The sequence below is a fragment of the Macaca mulatta genome, chromosome 14, assembly GCF_049350105.2.
Source record: "Macaca mulatta isolate MMU2019108-1 chromosome 14, T2T-MMU8v2.0, whole genome shotgun sequence".
In the NCBI taxonomy this organism is placed as follows: domain Eukaryota; kingdom Metazoa; phylum Chordata; class Mammalia; order Primates; family Cercopithecidae; genus Macaca; species Macaca mulatta.
In genome coordinates this window covers 70,265,002-70,284,763 of record NC_133419.1, presented here as the reverse complement: position 1 = coordinate 70,284,763, position 19,762 = coordinate 70,265,002, and the positions used below count along the sequence as shown (strand labels likewise).

At 38.0% G+C, this 19,762-nt stretch overlaps 1 pseudogene; it reads left to right on the top strand.

Moving 5' to 3' along the window:
• The first annotated feature begins 3,838 nt into the window (after positions 1–3,838).
• LOC100429210 (dolichyl-diphosphooligosaccharide--protein glycosyltransferase subunit TMEM258 pseudogene) lies at positions 3,839–4,071 on the top strand (annotated as a pseudogene).
• The last annotated feature ends 15,691 nt before the right edge of the window (positions 4,072–19,762 follow it).

Genomic DNA, 19,762 nt, shown 5'->3' with positions numbered 1-19,762 from the left:
ACCTTTCAAAGTTAATTCTGTTCAGAGTCTAGGCATGAGGAGAGGGGGTTTGTGGTCCTATGGCCAGGTGAAGAGCCAGTATCCATGACTCAAATGACAAGTTTTAAATTAATTTTAAAAGATATTCTTTTGACCAAAATACAGGGTATGAAATGCTTGGACTACACAAGGGGCCACCCAGTGACCAGCCAGCTGGATGTCCCTCATCTCTGGCCTCTGTCATACTGACACTCTGAGTGATCTATGGCTGCCCACCTACTCTTCATCACAGAAAGGTGGGGATTTTTTAGAATTCTTGGGATGTATAAATAACATGGAGAAAACAAAAATAAAATACTATCTTTACAATAGTTTCCAGGCTAGTAAATGATCTTTATCTGATTAGACCAAAAGATTTTGTTTGTTTTACTGAACTTGGCTGTGTGTCTGTCTGTAGCATGTGTGAAATTTGCCTTTCTCTTTTGTAACTTCTTGACTGTGTGCTCCAGGATGGTAAACATAACATAATTCTTATTCCCTACTGTATTATAGAACCTCTCACATAGATCATTTTTAACAAAATATAATTTTTCATTAAAATGAATAAATAAAATGTAAAGTGATCCATGTCTTTGTATGTGTCTGTTAGTTCTTCTGTCTGTTTGTCATTGTTCTCTGTATTGTCTTCCACGATATGGGCAATGTTTACTTAATTCTGTTCTTTCTTTCCTTGCACTTTTGGGAATGAATTCAGGGGGATTTAAGCCATATCAAAGAAAATCTTCCTTGACTCACCCTCTAGGTCCAGTGATCCTGAAACCTGCCATAGCAGGCTAGTATAAAGATAATTAAGACAACAATATATTTTATAAATTCTGTAAATGGACACATTTGACTGACAACCCTGAGTTTCTCTCCTCCCTTTCTGTTCTTCCTTATACTGAAGAGATGTGATGAAGAGACCAGATAAAAAGTCCAAGAGAGGTGAAAGACTGGGACTTGCAGTTTCTCTTTGTGGAGTCTTATGAAACAGAGCAGAGCTCTGGGCTCCCGATGGTCCCAGAAGAACATATCAACAGTAAGGTCAAAGACCTCACCCCTCCTCGTGATCCTCCCCTCTGCCTCCCGCCCCTCTGTGCCACCAGCCACACTGAGCACTCAGCTCCTCCCAGCTCCCAGATCCACAGCCCTGGCCAACATCAAAAGGGCATCTTCACCAAGAACGAAGAGACTCAGCCACTCAGAAGAAAAGGTCCTCCAGAAGCCAGGGAAAACTGGTGAGATAAAAGACAAACAGTTTGAAGAGTATGTCCAGAACTTCAAGCCGCAAGAAGCAGAGGGTACCAGACCTGAGAGAACTCTGAGGATGTTTAGAAGCAATCAAAGGCATTCAAGAGACCTTGACGAAGCTGAGTCACTGTGTGAAGTCTGTGCGCTGGATTGGTCTGGGCAGGAAGGTGTGAAAATGGTTGATGAGAAAGGTGATGTGCTCTGGAAAGATATCCACGAAAAACTCATGATGCATCCTTGCTAACACTGGAGAACTACCTGGACCAATTTCCTGACTTGAAGAATCGCATCACCAAGTGCAGCAGGAAGCTGGTGGACTATGACAGTGCCTGCTCACCCCCATCAGGCTCAACAGAGCTTCAGGAGGAAGGATGAGAGCCTCTGTCTAAGGCAGAAGTAGAATTTCAAAAAGCATAGAGAAGGTTTGAAGGTTAATGTTGACTCACAAGAAGAGTTACCATTATTATGGTCAAGACAAATTGGATTTTATGTTAATACTTTCAAAAATGTCTCCAGCCTTGAAGCCAAGTTTCATAAGGAAACTGTGGTGCTTTGGTACAAACAGTATGAAGTGATGATGAAACTGGGTGACCAGTATGCTGACAAGGTCTTCAACATTCAAAAAGCCACACCCAGTAATTTGGGTCCTCTCCACATTGCAAAGATGTCCTTGGCCTAGGGAGCTTTCACTCCACCCCAGCCCAACGACTAGTTCAAATGAAACACTAGCACCTGCTTCTCCTGTGCTAGCATGACCTGAGTCACCCTTGCAGTCCCATCTCTGTATAAAGTCACTTGATAAAGGAACTGCAGCAGGAAAATATCATCTTCACAGACTGTCCTAAAGTAAGATAGGTGATATGTACTGTATCCACAAATCATCAGTAACAGTTATGTTTTCAGTGGTGTGTCATTTCAAATAAACCTTGGGAAATCTCTAACAATTACCTTAAAAAAATTTTTTTTTGAAAAAAGAGTAGGGTCAAGGGCTGTAGGTAGCAAAACTTTCTTAAAGGATCAATGTAATGCCTTGCTTTGATCCTATAGTGACATATGCTTCAATATAAAGACAAGGTCCTGGAAGTTCTTTTAAAAATCTGCTGCAAAAAGGCCATCCTCCCTACATTTTCTTTTCTACCCCTATGTGATGCTTAAAATAAATCTTATTTCTGGAGATGAGGCTAATTCCCAAACCCAGATTCAGGAAGAAACCTTAGGGACTCCTGTTCCAAAGTTCCAAATCCCTCAGGCTGGGAGAATAAAGAAGGAGAGAGGAGAGAGAAGTGGGCCTTATGGAGGAGTTTATGAAACTAATGTTCTTTGCAGCTTGGCTTCTGGGTATAATCTAAAAAGGTGGTGTTGGATCCAGTATCTTGACCAGGCTTAGGGATTCATAGTCACGTCTATGGCAACAATGAACAGACTTATGAACATTAAAGGTCAGTAAAGGACTACAGTGTGTCTTGGCCTGGAAGCTCAGCATAGGCAATAGGGGGCATGGCAGCGCAGAATGGGCAGTAGACAGTTGGTTTATTGGAGATTTCAGAGGGAAATGCAGTAATATATCAGTCAAGATGTGATGGGGTATAAGACTGTATCATCCCAAAGACTCTCTAAAATCTTTAGAACTTGGCTTCTGAATAATCTCTTTTGCAAATTCCTAGAAGAGGGAAAATCTTAGATCTTCTTTTTCATTCCCTAGCAGAGAGATCTAGTTAGGAAAAAATCAAGCTGAAAATCCATGGGAATAGAGAAAGATATCCTGGTATAGTTCCGGACTCTGGTTTGCATTGTCTGTTTCCTTTGTTGCTCTCTTCAGCTGCATAAACCAGCTTCCTCTTTGCCTCTATATGTTCCACCAAGTACTTACTCCCAGAAAAGATGAAATTAGAGTGAGGATGGGAGTCACTGTAATGACAAGGGTACAGACTAACAGAAAGGAAAACTTACCAAATAGATTAGTATCAGATTGTGTAAAGCAAACTTTGACATGAGACACAATGCTTTAAATTGCTGCATATTCCCAGAAATAAGCCTAGTATCCACCAGAAAATGTATGCAAATCCTTGTAAACAAAAGTCAGAGAGAGCTTGTTGGTTCACTTCATTCCATATTGAGGTATCAGCACTGCAGATTTTGAAGATCTCAAACACACTCAGATAGACAGTGATAGTGGATCTCATGTCTCTGTTGGGGTATGGGGTGGATAAGGAAAAGTGTTCACTATTTTTACCAGCAGGGGAAACTACCCACATGAAAATGGTGCTGGATGCTTTGGACAAAAAGCCATTCAGAGCCATAAACGATGGGAAGATGATCAGGAATTTAGAGTATTTGTAGGTCAGATGATCAGTCTATGGCTTTGGAAAATTGTGAACATTACTTGTTGAGCCTTATAATGAGAATGTGATGATTAAATCAGGTCTGCTGGATACTGTGAATCAGAATAGATAACATCGCTAGATATAATTACCTAGTCAGAGAGCACAGATGAAATCAGGAAAGCAAAAGTTAAGAAATAACAGAAGTCTTCCGGTGGCAGAGTGGCGGCTTAGCCTACTGGAGCAAAATGGAGCTCAAGGCCATGAGCAGATACGACAGCCCAGTGAACCTGGCTGTCTTCCCCCATCTGATTCTAGTGTTTTTGACCATCGGCATGCTCTTCACCACCTGGTTCTTTGTTTACGAGGTCACCTCTACACTTGTGATATCTATGAAGAGTTCCTCATCTCCTTGATGGCCTCATTCTTCATGGGCCTTGGAGTCCTCTTCCTGCTGCTCTGGGTCAGCGTCTACATGTAAATGCCCAAGAGTAACAACCAGCAGCTTCATTGAATCCCTGCTTTTGTAAATTACTCTTTTTTCTATTGCTGGAAGTGTCCCGCCTGTTGCTCATAATAAAGGCAGATGTATGGCATAAAATAAATAAATAAATAATAGAAGTTAGGCAGGGATTGGGGCATGAAGGTTGAAAACAAGAAGGAAAAGGAGCCCAAGGAAATGTAAATGTTGTAAAATGTGCTAAGTGGCATTAGCACATGTCTGGGTGGCATTCCTCCATGAGAAAAAGCTTCAGGGATGAAAGAGACCCTGAGTGTCTTGAAAACTCAAAGTTTTATGAACAGAATGATTAGTTTGGAGAAATCATTTTTCATCAATACAGGATCTCAAGTGTTTCCCAGCAATGAAGCCAACCCCCCCCCCCCACACACACACACACACTGGTAAGTGGACAGATATCGTTTTTCAAGTCATGAAGCAGCAGTCTCGGAATTATGGAATTTTTTTTTTCTTCAAGCTATGGTATTGAGTACATGATCCTAATCACCAATTAATTGTTGCTTTAAGCCCTTAACCTCTTGACACACACACACACACACACACACACACACACACACACACATATACTCTCTCTCTCACACACACACAATCATAAACACACATCACCACCACCCAGCTCCATGAGTTACTCTCACTATTTTTATTAAACCAAGCACAGATATCAAGTTTTTGAGTGTGAATGCAGAAAGAAGATATATTGAGGTAGATTTTTCTCATAGATACTGCTAAGATTATACTGTCTGGAATCTTATGAGACACAGAAAAAGAACAACTCTGCCATATGGCCATTTGCTTGTGTTTGGACTTGTGAAGGTCTTTCCATCATTCTAAGTCTGTTATTGGAACGCGGGAAAGTAGCATTTTTGTGAGGATTCTATTAAAAATTAGGGACCATATGCAATACATCCAGACTATATTTATTGTACAATAGAAAGCAATTACCATAGCAATTATGTTCCCTAGCTGTCTTCTCTCTGAAAACCCCAGCCCCCACTCAGCATGACATGGGAGGTATAAATATAGGCAACTCAGACCCATCTCTGTAAAGGAGGAGAAGCTTGTGTTAGGAATGGAAGAATGCCTGGGCTGGAGAACAGGGCTTCACAACAGGGTAGTGATAGATTCACCCACATATTCTGTGATGTGGACCTCTGAGCTAGGTAATATCTCATTCTCCATGGTTGCAATAAGGTTGATTATAGATTCAATAAAGCAAGAGGTATCTCAAGGATAAAGAAAGAGTAAAATTTCCAGGGCTCAATAAGTGACCACCTAAGGGCAAAATATTTCCCTAAATTTTGACAAACTTTACATTCAAAAAGCTTATCAAACTATGACAAAGTTTGACACAACTAGATGAGCTTTTGGTCTGTGTACTTTCCCTCAACCTTGACCACCAAACATGACTTCACAAAAACATTGGAATTTGGGGGCATATGGAGGCAAACCAAATGTAGAAACAGGAGGTCATGGTAATGCTGTGATGCAGTTTAGGAGCTATGTGATGGGTCATTTGTGTGACAGGCTATGAGATCTGCACATCTTTCTGTTTAGAAATTCCTGCCATACTTATAATTCTCAATGGTCAGTCTCCCTGCTGGACTATAAAACCAATGACATGCCAGCTTTAAGGACAGTGCTTTAAAGACAGTAGGACTTTAAAAAATATTCTGTATTAAATGAAAAAATAAACTAAGGGTGAGTGGTATTTCTGTGTCTCTCTATTCCTATTCTCACTCCATCTTCATGTGCATCTCTGGATATCTCTGATTTTGTGCACTCTAAGGCATCCATCTAAGCTGTTTGCCCATCCAGCATATGACAGGAGACTCTTCAAAGTGAATGATCAAAGTCCCTTGTTTATAGGGTCTCCCCACCTTCTTCCTTCCTGAGCATGTGTTCTGGATATGCTGAAGCCAACCTTACAGGACTGTGTTATGTTTCCTAAGTTTCTATTGGTGAATTTTCATTTAATACAGTTTTATGAAATGATTTTGGTAAATAATTTTTAGTCATTGCAGCTTGTATGGTGGATACACAAGGAGAAGCAGAGGGAGAGGGAAAAAAATTACAGAACAGGAGACTACTACTACTGTCTTATCAGCAAGGTCTGATATGACCAGTGTCTTGTGCCAACCTTCTATCTCATCCTGTGACTTAGAAAGCCTAACTCTCTGGGAATGTAGCCCAGTAGGTCTCAGCCTTATTTTACCCAGCTGCTATTTAAGATGGAGTTGCTCTGGTTCAAACACCTCTGACAAAAGGAACAAAAATGTAGTTTCTGATATACTAGCACTCAGAATAGAGACACTTGCACAATATATGCATTCCAAAATGTATTTTTTTCACTTGTGCATTCTGTTTATGTCTATTTTTATATCCTCATATTTAAATCTTGACCAAGGCTATGCATTTTCCTATCCTTACTCAGCAGTTTGGGAGGAATCATTCTTCAAAGTTTCACTTCTACCAGGGTAGAGCTACTTCTCTTCTAATTATATCTTACACCTCACAACTAACCCAAGCTTCACTTGGTTCCTTGCTCCTATAGAGACCCTGGCTCACTCAGAACTCTCTTTCTTTATTTTTTCCTCTGCCATTCAGATTTGTTTTATCCAATAATTTAACTATGAACCAGCATGAAAAATCCAGTTATGTCTTCTGTAGGCTTCTTGAAACCCGTTGTTTCATGCTTCTTTGTACGGTCTTATGCAGTAGTTTTGGGAATTAAACAGTTTGGTTTAGAATCCCACCTTCCACTTATCGGCTGCCTATCCTTTAGCAAAGCACTTTATCTTTCTGTGCTTTGGTCCACTCATCTTTAAGTGAGGATACCAATAGTACCCACATGGTTGAATTATTTTAACGATTCAATACATTAATATGTCTAACGTGTTCAATAGTGCCTGGTCCATTGTATGATAGAAATCATTGCTGCTATTATTATTATTATTATCATAATCATTGAAAATTTTGTGAAAATGAGACAATTTGACCTTTGGGTTGAGAATATACCCTGTCTGGTTCTGACAAAGAAAGTAAAAACCTCTAAAAAGCTCTCTAACAATCATAATACTTGAGGTTACACAAGGTATTCTAACATAAAGTCTTGTGTTTTATTCTCATGTGCATCCTGTGAGAAAGCAGAATATAGTAGAGGTTTCAGTTTTATCTGTCAAGAGAAAAATTTGAGGTTTCCAAACATTGAGTTACTCAAAATATTATGCTTTAAAACTGATGTAAGCAAAACCTCAGCACAGGACTTCTGAAAGCTTATGATGGCTTTTTTATTTTATTTATTTATTTATTTATTTATTTATTTATTTATTTATTTTTCAGGGCAAAGTGTTCTTAGGAGCAAGATGTTGGAATTTACACCATTTTCATGGGGATTAAGAGAGGTTTCCTTCTGAGGATGTTGGAAGCCTCTGCTCAGAAACTTTTTCCTTCCTCATCATGCTTACAGATCTGATGACACCCAAGAAGCCTAAATTGTGTGTCAGCCAACTGGATGTGGACAAGATAGTTTTCAGACTCCTTCTGAGATTAGATATGCATTCATCAAGATGAATGCCTTTGAAGCAGAATCTGTGATAGGGCTGTTGGGCCACCTAGAGACGTGTGATCATATGACTAGGATCTAAGGTTAGACATACAGAAAAGAGGAAGTCTTTAAAAATAGGCATTCATTCATTCATTTATCCATCCATTCACACATATAACCTGAGTCCCTACTGATTTTCTAGTATTGAATTAGGCCAACATGATAGAAGAAGATATGTATGTCCATGTGTGTGGGGTAGTAGAAACAAAGTCAAAACTTAACAAATATTAATTAAAGTTATTATTACTAGTTAGTGGAATACTATTAACAGCAATATTTTAGCAGCCACTATTTGTAAAATGTAGCACTTTTAGGAGAATTACATCTATTATGCCTCGGTAAAACTCTATGAAACAGACTTTTTACATATTTTTAGGAAAAAAAATCTGATAATTTGAGACATTTTTCAAAATCATACAACTAGTAAGTAGTTGAGTTTTTTAAATTTTCCATTCAATATCCTAAACATGTCTATGATATAAATTTTAAAAACTATATATACTCCATGTATATTAAATGTAAAGTGAAGACGTTTTATCCTTACCTTTTTGTCCTCCCTGGAGATAATTTCTCTTTATAATCTGGTATACATTTCTCTGAATCTTTTCTATACATTTATATATAAATATATGAACATATTCAAATAAATAGTCTTAGTGGCTGGTAGCAAGGTCTGTGTATAGCACTGTTATTTCTATGATGCCACACGAAAATCAGTGCTGCTTGTATGCATTTTTGTGTTACAGTGAATGTAGACTAAAATCCAAAATAAGTCAACAGTTGTTAAAAGTGATGACCTCACTGGTTTTACTATCAACATAGAAAGAAAGAGAAGACATTTTCTCAGCATTTTTACTCAAGGAAAGGAAGAGGGGAAAGAGGCTTTGGTTTCCTGTGTCAATCGGTATCAACAAGATCTTCAAACCTCCCTCTGCATGGCCCCAGGTGAGTCAGTGTTCCACAAACCTCTCCTGCCATCTTATGGTTTGTACAGCATGTGCAAGCTGCTTCTGTAGAAATACGTGTAGAAAATCCAGATATATAAATGCTAGAGGCTACCAAGTAGTGAGTTTAAAAATAATTATCATAATCATTAATGTATTTATTATTATCATTGACAGTCAGAGTCTTTTTTATGGAATCCTAAAGTTCAGAGTTCGAATGTTTAATGCTATGAAATGTTAAATAAGTGAAGATAGTATCTTTTATGCTGATTGTCCAGGATTGGACATGCTACAGCAAAGTGAGATAGGAATTTTATGTATATCATCTACAAAGACTAAACTGAAATAGCTGGTTGTCAGGTCAGAGCAATTTACAGCGAAAGTTAAATTCAAATCTTCAGAGGAGCATTTGCTGATATGTCTCTGTCCAATTTGGGGGCACTAATTTTTTTTTATTATTATTATACTTTAAGTTCTAGGGTACATGTGCATAACGTGCAGGTTTGTTACATATGTATACTTGTGCCATGTTGGTGTGCTGCACCCATCAACTCGTCAGCACCCATCAACTCATCATTTACATCAGGTATAACTCCCAATGCAATCCCTTCCCCCTCCCCCCTCCCCGTGAGAGGCCCCGGTGTGTGATGTTCCCCTTCCCGAGTCCAAGTGATCTCATTGTTCAGTTCCCACCTATGAGTGAGAACATGCGGTGTTTGGTTTTCTGTTCTTGTGATAGTTTGCTAAGAATGATGGTTTCCAGCTGCAACCATGTCCCTACAAAGGACACAAACTCATCCTTTTTGATGGCTGCATAGTATTCCATGGTGTATATGTGCCACATTTTCTTAATCCAGTCTGTCACTGATGGACATTTAAGGACTTCATGTCTAAAACACCAAAAGCAACAGCAGCAAAAGCCAAAATTGACAAATGGGATCTAATTAAACTAAAGAGCTTCTGCACAGCAAAAGAAACTACCATCAGCGTGAACAGGCAACCTACAGAATGGGAGAAAATTTTTGCAATCTACTCATCTGACAAAGGGCTAATATCCAGAACCTACAAAGAACTCAAACAAATTTACAAGAAAAAAACAAGCAACCCCATCAAAAAGTGGGCAAAGGATATGAACAGACATTTCTCAAAAGAAGACATTCATACAGCCAACAGACACATGAAAAAATGCTCATCATCACTGGCCATCGGGGGCACTAATTTAATGCCAGAAAATATCTACTCTTTATCTCTCTTGCTGTCATTCTTCCTTTTAGTCCTTCTCCCTTTCTCAGTCTTTCTGTGTGTTGGAAATGAATAATAGAATAACTAAATACATTTATTTAACAAGCAGTCATTGTTTAGTTGTTTGTTTAATAAGAGGCTTCTCTATTTTAGTAACTACTAGGTACATAGAACATATTGGTGCACATGTTCTCTGTTTCTATGAAGCTTGTATTTTAACAGGGAAAGCAAATAATAAAAAAATAACAAAAATAATTACAACCTCATATAGCTGCTATGAAAGAAACAAAAAATTCATTGCAACAGAGAATAACAAAATATATGTAAACTAGTGTGACAAATGCGGGTTCTCAGAGGAGTTAACATTTCAGCTGTGACCTGAGAGATGTAGAGGCAAAAGAGGTATTGCCATAGTAGTATTGGTCCTGGAGCTCTGGTTCAATGAGCAGATAGAAGAAGAGAACCATATGATCATGCTTCAGGAAAAAGACTTACACACGATTGGGGCTACCCAAAGGGACTGGCTTTTCCAAGAGCAGATAATTTGCGTGGTAAAAATAGTGATTTTGAACCCTTCCTTCTGCTAGCCCTAGCTATGGACCACCATGGATATTGAAGTAAGGGCTTTGTTCTGGAATTACTCTCCACACATATACAAGGGCACTGAAATATTCTAGAAAGTCCACAGCACATTCTGATGTATATATCCTAAGCCACACAGCACCTTTCCCAGGATCTAGGGTCTTTCACATTAGTTAATTTTTTAAAAACTCAAAACACAGCTGGGCGCGGTGGCTCACGCCTGTAATCCCAGCACTTTGGGAGGCTGAGGCGGGCAGATCACGAGGTCAGGAGATCGAGACCATCCTGGCTAACATGGTGGAACCCTGTCTCTAAGAAAAATACAAAAAAAAAAAATTAGCTGGGCGTGGTGGCAGGCGCCTGTAGTCCCAGCTACTCGGGAGGCTGAGGGAGAAGAATGGTGTGAACCCAGCAGGCAGAGCTTGCAGTGAGCCAAGACCGTGCCACTGCACTCCAGCCTGGGTGAAAGAGCAAGACTCTGTCTCAAAAATAAATAACTAAATAAATAAACTCAAACACAAAAGTTCAAAAAAAATTGAATATATAATTCTCATTCTCGTGGTTCATAAACATTTAATAGAGAAATCAATGAAACTGTAAAACTCTGAGTTGTAGCCTGAAGATATAAAATTTCAACATAAAGAATGAACAGAATGACCAGAGGCAGAGGTACCCCGAGAGACAGTGATAGCTGTATCTAAGAGTACTGGCATAAAAAATAAAGAAAAACATATATCTCATCATATCCAAAGGGTTACATAAGTTTTAAGAGTGGAAATAATATGAAAGACCTTAAACAATTAGGAAACAGAAATTTGACTTCCTTCAGACAAAAGCTTTTTAAATATTTTATCTAAAACAAGTTTGTTCAAAAATATAGGATATACATGTACGTAGTGAGATGATAACTTCAATCAAGCAAATTAACCTATCTATCAATCCAACACCTTACATAGTTACCTTTTGTTTTTTCCTTGTGTAAGGGCATCTAACATCTACTGTCATAACAAATGTTTAGTTTACAATACAATATTAAGTCTTCATGCCATACACTAGATCTCTAAACTTATTTATCCTACACAGCTGCAAGTTTATAACCTTTGACCTATTTCTTCCTATTTTCTCTTTCTTTCTTCCCCTTTTAATGCAGTTTCTATGTATTTGACCTTATTTTTCTTTTGAGATTCCACATGTACGTAAAATCATGCCTTTATTTGTTTCTGCGTCTGGTTTATTTCACTTAACAAAATGTGCTCTAGGTTTATACATAATGTTGCAAGTGGCAATATCTCCTTTTTTAAGGCTGAATAATATTATGATATCATATATACATATGATATATATCACAATATCATATATAGACCTGTCACAATTTCTTTATCTGTTCATCTGTATATAGACACCACTTAGATTGTTTCTATGTCTTGGCTATTGTGAATAATGCTGCAATTAACATGAGAGTGCAGATATCTCCAAAAAATGCTGATTTTATTTATTTTGGATACATATATAGGACAGGAATTTCTTCATCATACAGTAACTCTATTTTTAATTGTTTGAGAAACTTCCATACTGTTTTCTATAATGGCTATGCTAACTTACATTCCCACCAACTATGCACAAGAGTTTTCTTTTCTCCACAGCCTCTCCAACCCTTATCTCTTCTCTTTTTTGATAATAGCCATCTCAACAGGTGTGAGGTGATATCTTGTTGTGGTTTTGATTTGCATTTTCCTGATGATTGATGATGTAGTGCACCTTTTCATATGCCTGCTGACCATTTGCATGCCTTTGGAGAAATGTATATTCAGATTCTTTGCTCATTTTTAATCAGGTTACTATTATATTTTTTGATATTTAGTTGATTGAGTTCCTTATATATTTTGGGTATTAGACCTGTATCAAATATATGATCTGCAAATATTTTCTCTCAAACCATTCCTTTTGATGATTGCTTTATTTGCTGTGCAGAAGATTTTTAGTTTGATGTTGCTGCACTTCTTTATTTTTGTTTTTGTTACCTGAGCTCTGGAACATTTTACAGAAATAGAAAACAATTTGAAAATTTGTATGAAACCACAGAACATCCCCAAATAGCCAAAACGATCTTAAGAAAGAAAAACCAAGTTGACGGCAGCACACTTTCTGATTTCAAATTATATTACAAAGCTATAGTAATCAAAAAAGTATGGTACTATCATATAAATAGACACACAGACCAAATTGAACAGAATAAAGAGCCCAGAAAACAATTAACATATATACAGTCAAGTAATTCTCAACAAGGCCACCAACACAATAGGGGAAGGATAATCTCTTTGACAAACAGAGTTAGGAAAATTGGATATCCAAATGCAAAAGAATAAAACTGGACATTTACCTTAAACCATAACTTAACTCAAAATAGATTAAAGACATAACTGTAAGACCTGAAATCACAAAACTCCTAGAAGAACATGTATAGAGATAGCTGCTTGATATCAGTCTCAGCAATTTTTTGGATATTGTCTTGATTTGAAGAAAATTTTCACTGGAAATCTATATTGACAGATTTTTTTCTTTCACAAATAAAGTCCCAGTTTTTTTTCAGGTTTCCATTGTTTCTTCTAATAATTTTCTCGTGTGCAATGTGTCTTTTTCTATGTCTGCTTTTAAGATTGGTATACATTTGTTGTTTATGCCATTTGTAAGATATGCAGTTAGTTGTATGTTTTATTTTTTAATTAACATTGCTCAAGATTTGCTAAAGATATGAATTAACAGATTTTCTTTTTGTCCAAATTTTGAAACATTCAGTCAATAATTCTTCAAAAAGTGTTTAACACATTTTTTCTCTCCTTTTAGGATTCTAATTTCACATATGGTGGACAGTTTGATACTTTCCCACAAGTCTGGCTTTCTGGGTTTCTCTCCCTGGCTTCGTCTCTCACCATGTGATCTCTTTGCATGCACTTGCTCTTTGTCTGCTTCCTGCCATGTTTGGAACCAGCATGATATATTTATCAGATGCAACTGCCCAATCTTGGACTTTTAAGTCACCAGAATCATGAACCAAACAAAACTTGAAAAAAAAAAAAAAAAAAAACTACCCAGACTGAGGTACTCTGTTATAGCAGAACAAAATAAGCAAATTACACTAAAACTTTAGCCCAACTTGGAGTGGGGAGAAGAGATGGTTTCCCAAAACGGGTCTCTCTGGAAATTTTCCACAATGAAAATGAAAATCAGTTCCCTTTCATAATGACTGAAGAGAGGTAGGATGTTATGAAAGAAGGCGTTTCTGAAAGAGTTGCTATGGGAAGATGTGGAGACTTCTCTGTAAACCTTTCAGACTCTCTGTGCATACACAGATGCAGGTGTCCAGGGAGGCAGGGGGATGGACAAAATGAATTGTAACATGAAAATTTCTTAAGGGCTGTGGACCAGTCCAGAAGACCCTTTTGGCAATCCCAACTTCTGTGGGTCTTTCCAGTCTGAAAGACCCGCATCGATCTCACACCACAAAATGCAGTTCTTCTGGGAAGGACTTGTTCTAACATGCCTGAGAGAGAGTTGACCTTGTGGCCATTTTCTGTGACAGAGACACCTAAAAAGAATCTGTTGTGAGTCTGAAGACACTGAGAACCCTATGAGTAAGGATTTTATTTAGGTCTGTGTCTGGTCAAAGTGGGGATTTAAGGCTTGGTCAAAATGATTAAGACTAAAGGCCAAACACATAGATTTGTGTGAGATTATCATCTGTAAAAATCTGAAAAAGCCAAGGAAACCTGTATCTCTCCATCAATTTTAGGTTTTTATGTGAGTTTGTAAGATGTAGATATGTCTATTTTGTGCATGAGAGAGAAGAAGATCATCCTCAAAGGAAGAATGAACTTGTTGGCAGCTTTCAACTGTGTAGTGGGTATTGAGGACACAGGAAGGTGGTGCTAGAAGAAAAGCCACACCTTCTTGAGCTCTGGGGATAGTAGGGCCTTGGTGTCGGTCAGAATTTAAGCCTATCCTTGGGCTGAATGCTCCCCCTGGTGGCTACATTGGAAAACCACAGCAGGTGTACAGACTGGGAGTTCAGTTCTCCCGGAGGAATCTCATACTTCCACCAAGTCTGGCTCAGTGGGCTGGGTAGGCATCAATTCTGGATAGAGGTTCCTTAAATATAATTTATACTGGCCCCTTGAAAGACAGGCTTTCCACCCCGCCATCTCCCCACCTCGCCTGTCTCTCTGTCTCTCAAACACACACACACACAAACAATATTACATGCAATGAAATATGAAAATCATTTGCACATTTACAAATAGGCACACTGTTACAGTGACACTTTTCGCTTTTAGTAATGGATTTAGATTCTTTAATAATGGATTCTAATACCTTAAAGGTTAAGGCCTGAATGACTCACACCATTGTGTTAATACTTCACCTTCCCCAACCATCATGCACTCACATTCACTTCACCTAATATTCGCATGATTACCCATGGTGACAGAGATAGGTCCGAGGACTTGCTCCTTCGTTGTCCCCGTCATCCTTCTCTTGGCCTCCAGCCTTCAGAAACTACTTCTGCCTTCCTATCCTGGGCTAGTGACACTATTTTGGAAACTTCGTTGAACAATCTAACATCTTTACTCAGTGTGAGCTTCATAAAGTCAAGACCATGTCATGTTTATCTGTGTATCTTCAAGTTCCTGATCAGAGTTTCTCACAGGACGCCCTTAATGCATGTGAATGAAAATCGATGAGAACATTTAAAGTAATTTCAGTCAAACTTCAAAGAGGACTATTTTGTGATATGATAAAACAAATCTAAAGATCATTTAGAGCAATAAAGAATCAAAAATGCTGAGTTCTTTCATTTGGTTTTCAAATAAAACTATTGCTTGGGCACTGGCCCTTCAATTGTATAATTCAGAGAAATAGAGTATAAAGCTATTATACAGATGTTAGTTTTAAAAAATTAAGCAAATATTAGAGATATCTAGATAAATGGTAGGTTATCCACTAAACAGTATTGTTTACGTAAAAAGCTGTCAATTATATATCTTCATCTAGTTCCATACACCAAAATAACATCTGTTTCCAGTGCAGACTTTAAATCCTTCCTGCGTATTGCTAACAATGTACTCTGGAAAATATGATTGTTATCGCCTGCCTTTTTAAACCCAACCATCAAAATGTGTACCATCTTTGACATGTCATATAAATTCATTCAGGTCTTTCTCCTGCCTACCTCTACTGTTTTATTCCAAGGTATTAACTCTCTTAAATGTTATATTTGAGCATCAGAAAATCTTACAGTTCTCAAAACACATAACAACTTTCCTCACCTCCATGCCCTTGCTTATGCTACCCCTCCTTTTTGGAAATAGCTTTCTATAAAGCTCCATCTGTGGCTGATTCTTACCTAGTCTTCATAGCTCAGGTTGGGGCTTACCCTGGCCCTCACCTGTGGACCAGGTGCTACCCACAAGTGTTAATATAATTGCATTGTCCATCTCTTACATTGCACTTAAGATAGTTGTCTTCCTATCTTATATGTGATAGATGCCCCTGAATAATAGCAATATTTGCTGTTGCTGGTAATAATAGCAGCGTTGTTGCTGCTCTACTGTCTTTAGCTAGGATCCCAGTGAAACAGGCTAAAATTATGTTCTTAATAAATGCAGGATTTTCTCAAAATTTTCTGGTAGTGGTGCCCTCTCCTACAAGCCTAAATGAAGATGCTTACCTCCTTCCTTTTGTATGCAAGCCAGAACCCTCCTCATAAGTACAATTTAATAAGACATCCTGCTCTCTGCATCTTGACCTATCACCCTGACTCTGCTCCTACACTCTGGCCTTAACAACCAGTTACTTACCTGGTGTAAGGTGGTGCCACTTCTATCTGGGTGTGGTCTGATCACACTGGCATATCATAAACTTCATGGGTCTCTGTCCTGACTTTAGATCTATATGCCCCATTTTGGAGTTTATCCCCATACAACTCCAATCAACCATGCCCTATTTAAAGGATGTAATACCTTGCTTTATGCCAGTCTCCAAGAGTGTGTTGGTGGCGAAGAGGTTGTGTGTGAGTTTTGAAAGAAAAGAGAAATGTACACATGACCTGATCACATTACCTCAGGTTCTGTAACATAGTCTGGGGAAGAAGTACAAGACTATTTTTTTTTTTTTTTTTTTTACTAAATGTTGATGGCATTTGCTACCAGAAAAGTAAAGAAGGCAAAAAGTTTTGTAAAGACTGCTTGTTGTAGGGTTCACTGAAGGAATGTCCAGTTCATTCAAAGAGGAAGTAGAGAGCTTTGGGAAAGCCTGAGACACTGACCTGGATGTTTGCTTGGGGTAGGATTGAATATGCAAGATTGACCTCTAGGTCCAAAGTTATAGAGGCTGGCAGAGATGGAGGGCAATTTAATTATCTGTGGTAAACAAATATAAAATAGATAGGAAAATGAGTGCAGGAGTGGGAGAATCTTGAAGTAGTGGTGATTGTGGTGCTTCAAGGCAGATGTGCAATTTAAAAGCCACTGTGGACCTCACATGGATAATCCTCCTCATATACCACATCTGGCCTCTCTGGAAAACGATGGGTCCATTACTAGTGGATAACAGAAGACAGTAAATAAAATGATAAGTGATATGAATTGATTTCTTTATGAAATTAAAAATAAACAAATGAGGCAGTAGTCCTTTTGTTGCAGCAGATGTCTGTGTAGCCAAAACCTGGGGACTGAATGCTAAAAAGTTAGGGCTCTTCAGCTTCAGGAGAGAGGGGTGGAGATAAAGAAAGTCTCCTGCCAATAGGATTCCCAGCCCTGGGGACCCTTTGTTTACCATTAAGTTCTCCCAGCTGGAGCCATGGTCTTTAGGAGGATAAATCCTTCCATGACAGCCACAAGCTGGTGCCTCTCAGTGACCCTTGTGTCATCCTTATCTATATTCTTCTTTCTTCCTTTGGAAGCCACTACTTGGCTTCACATTTTTGTTATTACCTCCTGGTGAGTCTCACTACTGTCTTGTGCTGGGGTTTCAGGAGCAGGTAATTAGGGGGACATAGGAGAGAGGAGGGAGAAATGCAGGAAAATGGGAATGCATAGGTATCACAAAAGCAGTGAGCCCGAAAAGAGGTGGTCTGAGTTACAATTATGGCTTTTCCCCCAAATGTTTGAATGTCCTTAGCCAAATGGATTCCCCACATTCCCTGCACTAAGCCCAATGGGATTTTTATTTGTTTGTTTTCTTTTGTTGTTGTTTCTTTGTTTGTTGTTTTTAGAGATGAAGTCTAGCTCTGTTGCCCAGGCTAGAATGCAGTGGTATAATCATAGCTCACTGTAAACTCAAACTCCTGGATTCAAGCAATCATCCCACCTCATTCTTCCAAGTTGCCAGAATTATAAGTGTGAACCACCATGTACAGCAGGCTGTGCCTTAGATTTTTCACTTGGAAAATGAAGTCTTAGAATCCAGGGTTCTCACAGAATCTCTTCTGATATTCTCAGAGTCTCAGATATGCACAGAACCAGAGCCAGAGAAAGGAACAGAAAACAGGACCTTCTCATGCTGGAAAAGAGGAGAGCTCATCTGCAGTATTCTGTTAGGAAGGCCAGGAGGCAGAGCTACTTCACTTCCCTGATGAGTGCCTGCATGGCCAGGCAAGCACCTCCCTGGATCATGTCTAGAGGTCAGGATGGCAGAAGCCCTCTGGTCTCTATACTCTTTCCTGCCGAGCCATCTGGTACACACACCCTCTCCTTTCTCTCATTAGAAAAAGTCATTCACATATTCAACAAATTATTAAATGCATTTTATGTGCTGGTCCAGTTAACATAGGAAATATCCCATCCTCAATCTGCTTATTTTAGTCCAAACAACACCTTATAACTTCCCCAGTATCCAAGATATGACCTTCCCCTTCCAAAATCCTCCTCTACAGAACTCAAAACAGGCATATTTACAGACAAGTTTGACCACTGTGGAAATGTTCGCTAGGGGTTCAAAAATGAATAGTCTGGTTCAATTCTTTGTGTTTAGGTGCAGCTTCTTTTGCATATTCTCCTATTTACAAGAAACAGTATCCTCCACCAATATAGTTCATTAAAAAATAACCAATATTAAATTCAAACAAAAGAATATTTAGACATAGGTAAGATAGCCAATTACTCATTGTATACTGAAAATCTCTCTTTTCAGGAATTTTCTCCTGTGATCTAAGCTGAATCTACTCTGCCTTGAATATTATAATTATGTTTTAATTAGACTCAACTGATTGCTCTGAGTGGACTCCTCCGTTGCTTAGAAGGCATGAAAAAATGACTGTTGCTCTCCTATCATGGACAATTGTCTCTCTTGCTAGGAAAAAAACCCTAAAACTTCCTTCCCAAGAGGAAGTATCCTTTCCAAGAGAAATAATCCCAGCCCTGTCATTGTCTCTGTATAGACATCTTGCTTCCACCAGATCCCTCTCCCTGTCCATCTCATCACTCTGAAGTTGGTGAACACAGAGCTGACAACAGAACCCCAGGCACAAAGAATCAGGATAAGAGGTGAGTACTTTATTTATTCACCCATTTAGTTTTTCACGCAAAAAAAAAAAATATATATATATATAGTGGTACCTACCACATCTTAGACACTGTCAGGCTCCAGAGGCCCTTAGAGAATTCCAGTCTAATCAACTTTTAAAAATGAATTATTAGGTTGGTGCAAAATTAATGGTAGTTTTTGCCAACATAAATTTATGTTCTAAACACATATAATAAAGAATATTTATAAATACTACCTATAATAGATAAATAATATATGTTGTACAAAGTATATGTAAGTATAAATATGTGTACAAATACATAACAATAATGTTTACATATATAAATATATGGACACATATATGTATACTCTATACTTATATATAAAAATATCTATAAAGTATATAAAGAATATATTATATACTAAAATGTATATTCTATAAAGTGTATATGAGTAAATCTATAAACTTATGTTATTTAAACATACATATTTGTACTTATATAGCTGTATAAGTATATTCCATATATATATATAAGTATCATAAGTATATATAAATATAAAAATATAAAGAATGTGTGTGTATTTACACCTTAATAGTACATTACAGGTACTACATGAGAACAGAGAAAGATTTACCTAATTACCTAAATAAAGATTTACCTAATGCTACAGAAGGAAGTCAGGAGAGATTTGCCAGAAGAAGTGATATTTGTACTAAGTCTTAAAAGATCAGCAAGTGTTTACTGGTTGGAAAAACAGGGGT